This window comes from Vipera berus, assembly GCF_964194415.1.
Source record: "Vipera berus genome assembly, chromosome: 1".
NCBI lineage: Eukaryota > Metazoa > Chordata > Lepidosauria > Squamata > Viperidae > Vipera > Vipera berus.
In genome coordinates, this window is record NC_138202.1 from 331,108,840 (window position 1) to 331,124,473 (window position 15,634).

The window sequence follows — 15,634 nt, forward strand, 5'->3', positions numbered from 1 at the left end:
ATGTCGCGATACGTGGCGACACATCATATATAGGGAGTTTGTACAATTTGTTCATTCAGCCAGTTTGAAGTTTTGGCCATTGCATCACATGATCAGAATTCGTGAACTTGACAGCCTGCATGTGCTTGTGAATGCAAGGGCACTCCTACCACTCCCACCCCACTATTTCCCCCCATCTGCCCTTTTGGCTCCCTGCCACCCTGCACTCCTTACCCCAGTTCATCTGTTCCACCTTCTTGTTTCTACTGCTGACAAGGCATATTTGGCCTAATTGCTGGGCTGCAGGGACTTGGCTTCATGCAATAAAAAGAGGCGGGGGGAGTGCAAAGCAGCCACACCTCAAGTTGGAGTGCACCAAAATGTTCCTTTTTGCTATATCCTTGTTCTATATGGGGCTGGTCTTGGACTGCAAAAAAAGGAAAAGTGCAGGGCAGCCAAAAGGGCAGAGATGGGTGAATAGGGGGAAGTTGGAGGTAATTCCTTATCTTACTGAGGCTTGGGGATGGGAGGGGCCAAGCCCAGAATGGCTTGGTTTGGGTAGGTCTCATCTAATGACCAGTAACATTTGCTTAACAACAGCAAGAGGATGGCTTCGATTGTGATCACTAAGTGATATAGTCCCGTGATGTCTTGTTTTATGACCACACTGCTTAGTGACTGAAATCCCAGTCCCAATTGTGGCTGTAATTCAAGGGCTACTTGTTTAAATAACAAAGTAGCATATCTATGCATGTCAGCACATGGTAATGTGCTACTCTTGGTATTATGTTCCACCCATATATTACACAGTATTGGTTCAGTGGAACAACCTGCCTCCAGAAGCGGTGAACACCATTTAAACACGAAGTTTTTAAGAAGAGACTGGACAGCCATTTGTCTGAAATGGTATAGGGTTTCCTGCCTGAGCAGGGGGTTGGATAGATGACCTTCCAACATTATTATTATTATTATTATTATTATTATTATTATTATTATTATTATTATTATTATTATTATTATTATTATTATTAATTATTATTATTATTATTATTATTATTATTTTATTATTATTATTTTATTATTATTATTATTATTATTATTATTATTATCATCCATTTCTGAAACCTAAAAGATAATACACTAAATATATTCTCATAAATATACATTTGTATCTTCTGATTTAGGTAAAATAAAGCAAATTGAGTCCATGGAATCATTTTAGATGATATTTTACACATTCTAATGCATTCTCCCACAATGTATTTATCCCTTAAGAGTATGTGTATGCATGTACACATATTAATTCTTGAGATGGTGATGTTGAACAAAATGATATATAGTCACTGTTAAATGTATGGCATTGGAACAAAGCTATATACTATATTAAAAAAAATAAGATGATAAGATCCTGGCTTCTACATAGCGCCACCATTAGGTCCATAGTGGCAGACCTTCTCAATTGTTCCTCTCCTCCTTTGAAATAGCATGATCCCAGAGATTAAAGTAGCCCTAACCTTGCTAAGAATTTAGAAGAACAGTAAGACCTGGCTTTACTAGATGAGCTTGGGGAATGATTTAAATTCTGGTCCATTTTTGAGTATCATTGATGGTTGTTTTGACATTTCCTCAGGCCTATATTGTTAATTATATTTTTAATCCAATTACTGTATTTTGGAAGGTAAGCCATTCAAAGTTGCTTGCAATTGGAATGACATATAAAGTCAGTACAAGTGACATTTTTGTGGGGAAAGATACTGTAATGGGTCTTTTATTCTTTGTTCCCAGCAGTTTAAAAATGTTATTTCAGTTTACCTAATTTTTTAGAATTTGCCTTCCAGGAATTTATTAGACGAGGGTCTAGGATCTCAAGACCCTATCAGATGCTTGCAAAATCCAAACTATTTGCCAGCCTACAGTATGTTGAAAAATAATACAGTATTAAAATCAAACAATTGTGAAAAGTAGCAGCGAACAGGTCAGTTTTAATATTTAATGTGGTAAATATTGATAAATACAACTGATATAAGCAAAAGCTCTTTTGGGCTCTTCCATAATCTTTAAAAGTGGGAAAGGAGTGCATAAATTACGTACAGTGCTCAAATCTGGACAGGGCACTGTCAGATTCTAAATATACCAATTCAATTATTTCTGAAACCATCCTGCACTTTCTTCTCTCTGTTGATACTAGTGTAGCGTATACTGTGTGGGCTGCAAAAAACTGATGACCACAAGTACAGAGCTTTTTGTATCTTTTTGCTGCTATATAGATTTTTGCAGCACAGATATGTATGGTTTGTCAAGCAGATATCATTCTGTTGTTTCTTATGTTTGTCTACTTCAGTGGAACTTCCATATATGTCTATATAAGACTGCTGTTTTACTGCACAAATTTATATATCTATGCAGTACAGTGAGAGGCAACTTTGGGAAAACAGATGGGGATTTAAAATTATTCTTCCTGCTTCTAGTTCAGAACCATAACCACTTCACTTTGATTTCATTGATTTATACCAAAATAATTTCCTTTTGAAAATGAAAATATTTTAACAATGAATAGGTTGGTTTTAGGATTAGCCATTCTACTATAAATCAGACATACCATAACATTTTGCATAAAAACATACTATTAAGCCATAAATGGTTACTGCTTTTTTATATCATTAGCACATTTATTTTCAAGATAACTGGTTGTTCACACTAATATAGAAATTGTATGGAGGTTCCTGCCAAAGATACATTGCAATATCCAGTCCAGACTGTTTTGAGAAGTTTCTTTCTACATGAACCTGCAAGTTTACTTAGACCACCTGAACAGTGTGCCTATGAATGACATTTATTTTATTTATTTTTATTTTAATTCTATTTATATCCCGCCCTTCTCCGAAGACTCAGGGCGGCTTACAAGCTTAGCAGTAGCCTTCATTCTATGTATATGCCTGCTTATTAGGGCTTTCACACACACCCCAAGCGGCATTATTACAAAGTCAGCTTAATTGCCCCCAACAATCTGGGTCCTCATTTTACCTACCTCGGAAGGATGGAAGGCTGAGTCAACCTTGAGCCTGGTGGGATGCGAACCTGCACTAATTGCAGGCAGCTGGTGTTACTTAAGGAGGCATTAGCCCACTGCTCCACCAAGGCTCTTTTAATGAGCTTGCCTAGCAGCAACCGGGGTCAGGCTTTCTTTGTTGCCTCCCTACTTAAGAATGCATTCCTGCCTTCTGTCTAACATCTTCATTTATATAATGAATATAGCTTTATTCATTCATAGAAGCAAAAAGAGTGTTAGAAAGCTGGAACATAACTCTTTTTATAATATACATATGTTAATGTACACAGTACAATGGTGCTTTGGTACTCAAACTGCTTTGAAACTCATCGAATTTTGTACTCAGTGCATTTTGATGCATAAATGTTGTCTCAGTAATCATTGTTTGGTACTCAACACCCAAGCTAGAACTTTTTGGTGTTGGCTGCCTTTCCTTATGTGAAAAATTTGTTTGGTACTCATTGTTTTTCATATTAATTGGCAATTAATTGGCATTAATTGATATCACGTCTCCCGGAACCAATTAATGATGAGCACTGAGGTATCACTATATATATTAACTACATTTTAATAATTTGCTATAAATATTATTATTAAACTTAAGGAAAGACAGTTCATTATATAAAGATTTCATTTCACATCTTGAGGGATCGCCTTTTTTCCAGAGTCTGTACTCATTCAAACAGGTCAAATAGAATGAGCATGCTGCAGATCCCATCAGCCGAAGAATGTTGGCTGCCAGGGACTAGAACACGAGCTTTTTCTGTAGTCACCCCTGCTCTGTGGAACATCCTTGCTTTGGAGATTAGAGTGGCCTCAACCCTGTTAGCCTTTCATAAAGCTCTAAAAATATGGCTATGCGCCTGAGCCTGGGGCGCTACATGCTGGCTATATAGTTAATGGGCCAGATATCTTGCTTTTATACATACATCAGATTAAGGATTTTAATGTTTTTTTACTGTTTTAATGCTTTTATTGTTTTAAAATGTTTTTTTTTTATTTTAATTGTAATATGTGCTTTGAACTGGGAGCCACACAGAGTCATTTGCTGAGATGGGCGGCTATAGAAATGAAAAGAAAACAATAAATATATAAAGTTATACAATAAAAAATGTGGTTATCTTGCTAAATATACATATTACAAAAACCAAATAGTCTAACTCTAAAATTATACCTCAAGACAGAGAAGAACAGGTACATTTAAACAATATGCTCTAGAATATATATGCTCCTTTGCCATTCCAATAAAGACAAACCAGTAGTTATTTAAGCATATATTCAGAAATAGCTGCCGCTACTACTAGATCTCCATAACTGACTTGCCTATATTGGAGCTTACTTATATCTGCAAAAAGAAGCATTTTGGATAGCTGAATCTGAAGATAAAACTGTAGTTTGCATGATAATAAAATCAGTGTAGCCTACCAATGTCACAATTTCTGGTCCTTGAATTAAAAAGAGAGCAATATGCTTGTAAATTCCTCTTTCTTCCTATTGTGGAACACTCAAAGCATTCTGAATTTTGTTCCTTATGAACACAAAACGCTCAGAACATTGTAGGCAGTGTCCAATTGGTAGTTAGCCAACTTATTAGAAATAATGCTGCTTTGTCTTAAGTTTGAAAACTTTTTTAGTTTTAAGCACACCCCTATTTGTCCAAATGAACAATGCTATAAAACTTTTATTTGTTAAAACAATATTTACATTTCAGCTTGCACTTCATTTTTGTGTGGTATTTAAAAACGTAATGTGCAAAAAGGGTTTTTTCTGAACAGTACTAGCTAACTAAGCTTACTGATCTTTTTTTAATAATGAAAAGTTAAAAAAAGGGTAACAACCTAACATTTAGTAAAATTTAAATTCATGCTGATAGTGGCAAAACATTTGATTTGAGAGGATTTTGTGTGGAACTGAAATAAATATCACATATTTAATATATAAATACTGTATACAATATGGATATTACTCTTTGTAAAAGGCTTACAAACATACATAAGCAAGAGTTTCCACCCCACCCCCCCTTATCTACCATTGCAGTTTGTTTTATTTCAGGGCAGATTTACTAATGCAGTTGTATATTCATGTGAAGATATTATTTCTCAATAAAGATAGCTTGACAATTTTGGAAACTGATTTCTTATTTAAAATGAACTGATATAGGATATTATTTGTGCATGTATTTGTTTCTTGGGCCTCTCACTGTAAATAAACACAGTTCTATATACTGGTGTAGGCTTTCACTGACAGTATCTGTTGGGCAAAATTGGGCTTCGGGGTTTAATGTCAACCTTCAGACAAGGTGATCTGCTATCTGAAGGTGTCACAGTTGCCAGTGAAATGTCAGGAAATCAGTTAACTAGACCACAGTCACAAAACCCTTCAGGCCAATACTGCTTAAAACAGTTTTGCTTGGACAATCTGGTTTTTGTATATAAAACCTTTCAGATATAACTATATCAGGTAAGATTGTCTCCCAGTTAATGCCAAAGTTAAAATGTTCCAATAGTTTTATTCTGTGTTTTATTCTTGCTGAAATGGGATGAATTTCATTTTGAGAAAATGACAGGTCAGCACTTATTCCTCACAATTTCCTTTTTATCATGGATTCATTTCCAGTTGACTGGAACTGATTTCCATTACTTGACTAAGATTTGTAAGCTGGATTCCTCAGCTTGACAGCCACAAAAACTGCTCCAGGGAAATTGTTTGAAAAACAGTTCAGGAATACTAATGGGCTGCTTGAATTTTCTCCCAGTTTTTAATTTTGTGTGTATCATTTCATATTCAAAAATTGTGAGTCTTAATTTAATATAAAGGTCCACTATAACTGTTTGTGATAAATTCCCAGCTACTTCATGACATTCTAAAGTGATCCCAAAGCAGAGCATGAAGCTATACGGATAAGAAAAGGGTTTATTTCTTAGTAGTTATGGTAGTAAAATGAGGAAATTGCAAATAGATTGCCCTGCACAAACAATAATTTTGATGGGAGATGATCTGCTCTCCACTTTTGAGAGAGGATCATCTACCTTATTGACAGTAGTACTGTCCACTCATCTGGAACTTAATCCCCCGCTCATCATCCCATTTTGCTACTTGGAATAAGAATAATAATTAATAATAATAATAATAATAATAATAATAATAATTAATAATAATAATAATAATAATAATAATAATAATAATAATAATAATAATAATAATAATAATAATAATAAAGTTGGAAGGGATCTGGAGGTCATCTAGTCCAGCCCCCTGCTCAGGCAGGAAACCTTATACCATTTCAGATAAATGGCTATCCAATCTCTTCTTAAAGACTTCCAGTGTTGGAGCATTCACAGCTTCTGGAGGCAGGTTGTTCACTGATTAATTGTTCTGTCAGGAAGTTTCTCCTTAGTTCTAGGTTGCTTCTTTCTTTGGTTAGTTTCCATCCATTGCTTCTTGTCTTGCGTTCAGGTGCTTTGGAGAATAGCTTGACTCCCTCTTCTTTGTGGCAACCCCTGAGATACTGGAACACTGCTATCATGTGCACCCTCGTCCTTCTCTTCATTAAACTAGATATACAGTTGAGGTAGTCCTCAATTTATAACAGTTTGTTTAGTACTGTTCAAAGTTACAATGGCTTATGTAACTTATGACTGTTTTTCACAGTTACCACCTTTGCAGCATCCCCATGATCATGTAATCAAAATTCAGATGCTTTGGCAATTGGTTCCTATTTATGACAATTGCTGTGTTCCAAAGTCTTGTGATAGCTCTTTGCAACATTCTCACGTGCAAAGTCAATAGGGAAATCAGATTCACTTATCAACTGCAGTCATTCACTTAACAACTGTGGCAAGAAAGGTCATAAAATGGGGCAGAATTCACTTAACATAAAATTTGGGCTCAATTGTGGTCATGTTGAGGAACATATGTATTTGAACATATACAGAGTGCATTTCCCTTCAAAAGTTTCATAATCAGAAGTATGCCTCACTCAAGCCAAATTAATCTAGATGAATTTTGGCAAATCTCCTAGTGTCTATAATAATCATAATCCCAAACTTGTCATAGAAGGGCAGGCCTAAAGCGAGTTTGGTCAGGTGGAAAATTTTCAGTCAAGAGAAATTTGAAAGGGAGTCTGGGTGATATAAAAGTAAAATAGGGCTAGTATATTTTATAATTATGAATATATGCTTTCAGGCCTGTGTTTGCTCTTAGCTACCACATAGCCAGCTTGATAAGATTTCTGACTAAAGAAAATAAACATTGACTTACAAGGTAAAATTTTAACTACACATTAAAAAAAGATAGAGGTAAGATTGATTAACTTCTAGCTGCAAGGCCATGTCCATTCATCTTGCATCTTGATAACACGTTTAATAAAGGTTAGCCTGAGTTACATTACCGGAACAAAGTTCGCATGAGGTGCGTGGCGGTCTACCTCTATGTTCTACGCCAGGGGTCTTCAAACTTGGCCCTTTTATGACTTGTGGACTTCGACTCCCAGAATTCCTCAGCCAGCATGGCTGGCTGAGGAATTCTGGGAGTCGAATTCCACAAGTCATAAAAGGGCCAAGTTTGAAGACCCCTGTTCTACGCCCTTTTCTAAACTGCTCTTCTCCTTTGCAATCAACCCCTCCCCATCACTCCTCCCTATTCCACTATTCCATTTTCCTTTCAACCAGGGGTGAGCCCGGACTGAAAAACTGATCTGAGCTGCAATTACAGGGCGCTGTCACTTGTTGCTAGGTGACCAGACGCGAAAGGGCAGGGCGGAAGAAAGAGTGGGAGAAAAGGCTCCCAGCAGACGAGGCCGCTGCACTGCGACAAAAACGAAAAGGAGGAGGCGCGCGTGCGCTAGCCTTCCTGATTTGCTATAGGCTCGTTGGGATCCCGGGAAGGCGAGATATAGCGAGGGGAGGCGCATGGATTGGCTAGTTAGGGTATGAATGACTGAATATTTCTCTTCCCCTGACTGAATATTTTTCTTCCTCACTCTCTCTCTCTCTCTCTCTCTCTCTCTCTCTCTCTCTCTCTTTTTAATCAGAAAAGGGCGGTAAGGGCGGTATTAAGAGACCGAGTGGTCTGTCAAAGGCTAAGGAGGCTGGGAGAGCAGGTGGATGGGCGAGTGCACGGGTGGGTGGGTGAGTGAGTTAGTAGGAGCTATAAAAATGGCAGAATTCCAATGCCTCCCAGTTTAGTATAAGTGGCTCAGATGGAGCAGCAGTTTCCCTAATTCATGATGTATCTGATTGCATGATATCTTCGATAGTGGTGTATCTAAAAAGGTTCATTTTTAAAAAATACTGTAAGTCTCTTGATTTCCAATGTTTTTTAATAGTAAAATTCCTAAAGAGGTAGGAATGTTATGAAGCTATTGTTAGAATTCAGTAAATGAATTCATATAGGGATTTTAAAATATATACTGTATGTATATATTACAGTTGGACGCATAGTCACTCAGATGTTTAGACAGGACTTGACTTGGCATTTTTATTCTGGGATCGATAGATGTTGTTTGATAGTGTTAGATGTACCATCACAAGTACAGTTGCCCTTTGCAATTGACTGATGGTAATGTCAGTGCCAGTGTTTTAAGACTGCTCAAGGTATTTTGGGATTGAATCCAAAGCTCTTACCATATTACCATTCGTACTAGTTTTGTTTTTTCTTATTATTTACAGTCCTGAGAACTGAAAGTTTAAAATGAAAATATTTGTGTTGCCTTAAATGTTTATGTGCACCTTGGAATAAAAATATAATTCTTACCATAACAAAATGGGAGAAGTCTCAGGATTTGAGGAGAGAGGGTGGCATATTTGTGCTTGTGTGCTTGATCTCCTGAGAAGTGTATAGATTAGAACATTTTCTCCACTTTGTGTGGATGAAGTGATAGCTGCTGCTCAGAGGGTTGGAGTGATTCAGGCTTTCTTGCACAAAAGGGAGTGGGGAGGATGAAGAGATGAAAGCTCAGAGAATGAAAAAATATGCCGGCTGTTATAGCAAGGATGGATCAAGTTCAGTTTAGGATGCTGTATTCTCTAAACTTAGAATTAAACAGTGTGGCTTGCTTTCTGAAAATGTTTGATCAAGTTGACACTGAGGTTCGACCTCCGCTCAAGTTATTTACTTCTCTGTTATGTAATATTGCTGTTTAGGTTTGTTTTCTCTATTTCTTAACTTACAGGAATTTTACCTATTGGTTTTCAAGGAACACCCTTTGGAAGCGTACTTCAGGTAATTGATACTATCAGTGTCCTTCTCCCTTCCTGATATTTCATTTTCTGCATCTGTTTATGCAATTGGGGATTAGGGCTGTCAGGAAATAAATGAAGGATTAGACCTTAAAGGCATTCTAGACATTAGAAAGATGCTTCTTCCAGCTAAATAGTCACTGCAGTTTATAAGAACTAAAGGTAATCCAAGTAAATTAAATGGTGATGTAGAATGTGGGATACTTCATTTTTTTCAGCTTTTGTTCTGGGAAAGCCCATTTGTTTCACTTATATAGTGCTTTCTGCAATTCCATTTAGCACCACTAACCTAACTTAAAAAAATTACAGGACTATAAGGTTTAATTTTTCATCATTTCCATGTTCAAATAAAGCTTAAATTGTTTGACAGAGACTGTATTTCTTCATAAAAGTACAGGACAAAAATTAGATTGAGAGCAATTCCTGCCCTTAAAATGCACATAGAAAACCTGTTCTCTAATGTGGCAGATGATCTCAAGTTTTTTTAGTTTCTTAGTTTTAGATATATAATATTCTGGGTGGGCAGTTTGTACTTTTGTTGTTGTTGTTGTTAGTTGCGAAGTCGTGTCCGACCCATCGCGACCCTATGGACAATGTTCCTCCAGGCTTTCCTGTCCTCTACCATCTTCTGGAGTCCATTTAAGCTCACGCCTACTGCTTCAGTGACTCCATCCAGCCACCTCATTCTCTGTCGTCCCCTTCTTCTATTGCCCTCAATCTTTCCCAGCATTAGGCTCTTCTCCAGTGAGTCCTTCCTCCTCATTAGGTGGCCAAAGTATTTGAGTTTTAGCTTCAGGATCTGGCCTTCTAAAGAGCAGTCAGGGTTGATCTCCTCTAGGACTGACCGGTTTGATCGCCTTGCAGTCCAAGGGACTCGCAGGAGTCTTCTCCAGCACCAGAGTTCAAAGGCCTCAATTCTTTTGCGCTCAGCCTTTCTTATGGTCCAACTTTCACTGCCATACATTGCAACTGGGAAGACCATAGCCTTGACTATACGCACTTTTGTTGACAGGGTGATGTCTCTGCTTTTTAGTGTGCTGTCTAGATTTGCCATGGCTTTCCTCCCGAGGAGCAAGCGTCTTTTAATTTCTTGACTACAGTCCCCATCTGCAGTGATCTTGGAGCCCAGGAAAATAAAATCTGTCACTACCTCCATTTCTTCCCCATCTATTTGCCAGGAATTGAGAGGGCCGGATGCCATGATCTTGGTTTTCTTAATGTTTAGTTTCAACCCAACTTTTGCACTCTCCTTCTTCACTCGCAACAACAGACTCTTCAGTTCCTCTTCACTTTCTGCCATTAGAGTGGTATCATCTGCATATCTTAGGTTGTTGATATTTCTTCCAGCAATCTTAATTCCAACTTTTGACTCCTCTAGCCCTGCCTTTCTCATGATGTGCTCTGCATATAAGTTAAATAGGCAAGGCGACAGTATACAGCCTTGCCGGACACCTTTCCCAATTTGGAACCAATCAGTGGTTCCGTGTCCAGTTCTCACTGTTGCTTCTTGGCCCGCATATAGGTTTCTCAAGAGACAAATAAGATGTTCTGGTACTCCCATCTCTTTAAGAACTTGCCACAGTTTGTTATGATCCACACAATCAAAGGCTTTAGCATAGTCAATGAAGCAGAAGTAGATGTTTTTCTGGAACTCTCTAGCTTTCTCCATGATCCAGCGTATGTTGGCTATTTGATCTCTAGTTCCTCTGCCTCTTCGAAATCCTGCCTGTACTTCTGGTAGTTCTCGATCCACATACTGCTGGAGTCTAGCTTGTAGGATTTTAAGCATAACTTTACTAGCATGAGAAATGAGTGCAATGGTGCGATAGTTTGAACATTCTTTGGCACTGCCTTTCTTTGGAATTGGAATGTAAACTGATCTTTTCCAATCCTGTGGCCACTGTTGAGTTTTCCAAATTTGCTGGCAAATTGAGTGTAGCACTTTTACTGCATCGTCTTTTAAGATTTTGAACAGCTCAGCTGGAATACTGTCACCTCCACTAGCTTTGTTGTTGCTCAGCTTTTCTAAGGCCCACTTCACTTCACATTCTAGGATGTCTGGCTCGAGGTCAGTGACCACCTCATTGTGATTATCAGGGACGTTAAGCTCATTCTTGTATAGTTCTTCTGTGTAATTTTGCCATCTCTTCTTAATCTCTTCTGCCTCTGTTAGGTCCCTGCCATTTTGGTCCTTTATCATGCCCATTTTTGCATTAAACGTTCCCTTCATCTCTCCAATTTTCTTGAAAAGATCTCTGGTCCTCCCTATTCTATTGTTTTCTTCTATTTCTTTGCACTGTTCATTTAAGAAGGCATTCTTATCTCTTCTAGCTATTCTCTGGAATTCTGCATTCAATTGGGCGTATCTTTCTTTTTCTCCCTTGCCTTTTGCTTCCCTCCTTTCCTCAGCTATTTGCAAAGCTTCCTCAGACAGCCATTTTGCTTTCTTGCATTTCTTTTTCTTTGGGATGGTTTTGGTTGCTACCTCTTGTACAATGTTGCAAACCTCTGTCCATAGTTCTTCAGGCACCCTGTCTATCAGATCTAATTCCTTAAATCTATTTGTCACCTCTACTGTATATTCAACGGGGATATGATTTAATTCATACCTGACTGGCCTGGTGCTTTTCCCTACTTTCTTCAGTTTAAGCCTAAACTTTGCAACAAGAAGCTCATGGTCTGAGCCACAGTCAGCTCCTGGTCTTGTTTTTACTGACTGTATAGAGCTTCTCCATCTTTGGCTGCAGAGCATATAGTCAATCTGATTTCTGTGTTGACCGTCTGGTGATGTCCATGTGTAGAGCCGTCTCTTGGGTTGTTGGAAAAGAGTGTTTGCTATGACCATCGTATTCTCTTGACAAAATTCTATCAGCCTGTGCCCTGCTTCATTTTGTACTCCAAGGCCAAACTTGCCTGTTATTCCGGTTATCTTTTGGCTTCCTACTTTAGCATTCCAATCCCCCATGATGATAAGGACATCATTTTTTGGTGTTAGTTCTATAAGGTGCTGTAGGGCTTCATAGAACCGGTCAATTTCATCCTCTTCAGCACCAGTGGTTGGGGCATAGACTTGGACTACTGTGATATTGAATGGTTTGCCTTGGATTCGAACTGAGATCATTCTGTCATTTTGAGGATTGTATCCCAGTATTGCTTTTCCTACTCTTTTATTGACTATGAAGGCTACTCCATTTCTTCTGAGGGATTCTTGCCCGCAGTAGTATACCTGATGGTCATCTGAATTAAATTCACCCATTCCTGTCCATTTTAGTTCGCTGATACCTAAGATGTCGATGTTCAGTCTTGTCATCTCTTGTTTGACCACGTCCAGCTTTCCTTGATTCATGGATCTTACATTCCAGGTTCCTATGGAGAAAAAATCTTTACAGCATCGGACTTTCCTTTCACCACCAGACATATCCACAGCTGAGCGTCCTTTCGGCTTTGGCCCAGTCGCTTCATTCTTTCTGGCGCTACTAGTACTAGCCCTCTGCTCTTCCCCAGTAGCATACTGGACGCCTTCCGACCTGAGGGGCTCATCTTCCAGCGTCATATCGTTTTGCCTTTTGGTACTGTCCATAGGGTTTTCATGGCAAAGATACTGGAGTGGGTTGCCATTTCCTTCTCCAGTGGATCACGTTTTGTCAGAACTCTCGGCTATGACCTGTCCGTCTTGGGTGGCCCTGCACGGCATAGCTCATAGCTTCATTGAATTACGCAAGCCCCTTCGCCACGACAAGGCAGTAATCCATGAAGGGGAGTTTGTACTAGAGATGTTTATTATGGCAATAATGACAATATTCTGTGCTATTAGCTTTTTATTTTTGGACCCCTTTGTAAGGGTTCTCTGCTCTCCAAGGATACACCATAGTGTAGCAAATCTTACAGTTGCCTTTCCCAAAAATAGACTATTGCTCCACCTTTCTAGGTGATTTGCAAGGTGATTTGTCCTTAAAGATGCCTTTAACAGTCCTTTAATATTATTATAGGGACGCGGTGGCTCAGTGAGTTAGGACACGGAGCTTGTCGATCAGATGGTCGGCAGTTTGGCGGGTCGAATCCCGAGTGCCGCGTAACAGAGTGAGCGCCTGTTACTTGTCCCAGCTTCTGCCAACCTAGCAGTTCGAAAGCACGTAAAAATACAAGTAGAAAAATAGGGACCACTACGGTGGGAAGGTAACAGCGTTCTGTGCACCTTTGGTGTCTAGTCATGCCAGCCACATGACCACGGAGACGTCCTCGGACAAGCGCTGGCGCTTCGGCTTTGAAACGGAGATGAGCACCGGCCCCTAGAGTCGGAAACGACTAGCACACATGTGCGGGGGAAACTACCATTTGTAGGGACGCGGTGGCTCAGTGGGTTAAGACGCTGAGCTTGTCGGATCAGAAGGTCGGCAGTTTGGTGGGTCGAATCCCGAGTGCCGCGTAGCAGAGTGAGCGCCTGTTACTCGTCCCAGCTTCTGCCAACCTAGCAGTTCAAAAGCACGTAAAAATGGAAGTAGAAGAATAGGGACCGCTACGGTGGGAAGGTAACTGTGTTCCGTGCGCCTTTGGCGTCTAGTCATGCCGGCCACATGACCACGGAGACGTCCTCGGACAAGTGCTGGCTCTTTGGCTTTGAAACGGAGATGAGCACCGGCCCCTAGAGTCGGAAACGACTAGTACGCATGTGCGGGGGAACCTTTACCTTTAATATTATTATAATATTCTTTAAATGCTTGTTTCATAAAGACTCATAGTCTTTAAAGTGATATATAACCTATGTCTTTTATCAAAAGCTTGTGCACTCATTGGGATGAAGTGTTCTTTCAGTGTGGTTGCTCCTTTTCTAGTTACTGCCAAGCTCCAGGCAAACTCTTTAGTTCCAGCCGGACTCTCATTTGGATATGTGATGGTTGATTGTGATCCTGGTAACTGAATGATAGTCCTCTTGCTTGCTCATAATAGCTGTCCATCTTCAGACCCCTTTTTCTTATCACCTTTTCTACCATATGCCCCCACACATACACTCAGTCTTAGCATTTGTGTTTCTGTTCTGAGAGGGTGGATGGGCTGCTTCTGTACTTCTTCACATCCTTGAAAATGCCAGGGTGTGGCTCAGTTATAGGCAGCTGCAACACTGGCTTCTATGCCTTTGAGTAAATGTATGAATGAATATCTGAATACATGGAGGAAGTGAGGGGGGAAAGCTTGTTCCTATGATTGCAACTAGTTCTAAAAAGAGCAGGCAGCAATCCCAACTTCATTCCTTCACATTCCTTGTTTAGTTTAAACAGTTTGTTAATTGTTTTGTTCTGCACTAGTCTTTAAATAAAATTTGACTGACTGCCAATTGCTTATCCCCAGTTTTTTCAGGTAAATATTAATACTAGATCATTTCCTATATGTGGCTGACTTTTCTCCAATGCTATCAGAAAACATTTCCAATGTTTAGATTTTATTAATGTTTCATGTCTCTTATTGTCAGTGTTCTCTTTCTGAGTAATTTTTTTAAACTTGCACGCTAACGGAGAACCTACTTTAGTAATATAGAAATGGCATATGATTTCCAATGTGTACTACTGAAAATCATGGACTAGGTAGTAAACTCTTTGAAAATATTGAGTCTTAAGACTTAAGATTTGATTCCAGAAGAGTAGCTGTTAAGCCTACTCTAAAAATAAAATAGCTTTTATTTTAATAAAAAAACATATCAATACATTTTTTATTTCTATTTTAGAGTGATTGTTATTTTTGTGATGTCCTATGACTGAAACTTATTTTGATTATTAAAACTAGTAGAATAATACAAGTTAATTCTGTCTGAGTAGTGAGATTTAGATTTGAGATAAGAATTCTTGCAAGAAGAGAATTGTTCAAAATCATCTATTTATTGCTGGTTTTTTTCCTTGACATGATAAGTGATGTATATCACTTTAACTAAAAAAATTATTCTTTTGGGGGAAATTATTTTGAAGTCTAATGTTACCTGACTTACTTCTACAATAATTCAATTATTTGATATACCACTGCCATAGTAATATCAGATTTTATATATTTTACTTTTGTATGTTCATACTCTAGCCTTTGCCCTGTACTAGTGAACATACCAGCCCAATGTGGCAGGATTGGGGCAGGTGGATCAGAATAGGAAAAAATAATACGATGGAACAATCCTCAGCACTCCAAGGTGGACACTGATATTTCTGTGCTCCCGTGTTGGCAACAATACAATAAATAGTTAATTAGTTTTGGGTCCATATTTATCCGAAGAAAGCTTCTCTTTCCTTATAGGTTACATAACAGCTACTATATAATTAGGCAAACCAAAATTCTTTAAACAGTATGAGTATTTTTAAATTTTCATGTCTTTTTCCAGTGCCCAAAA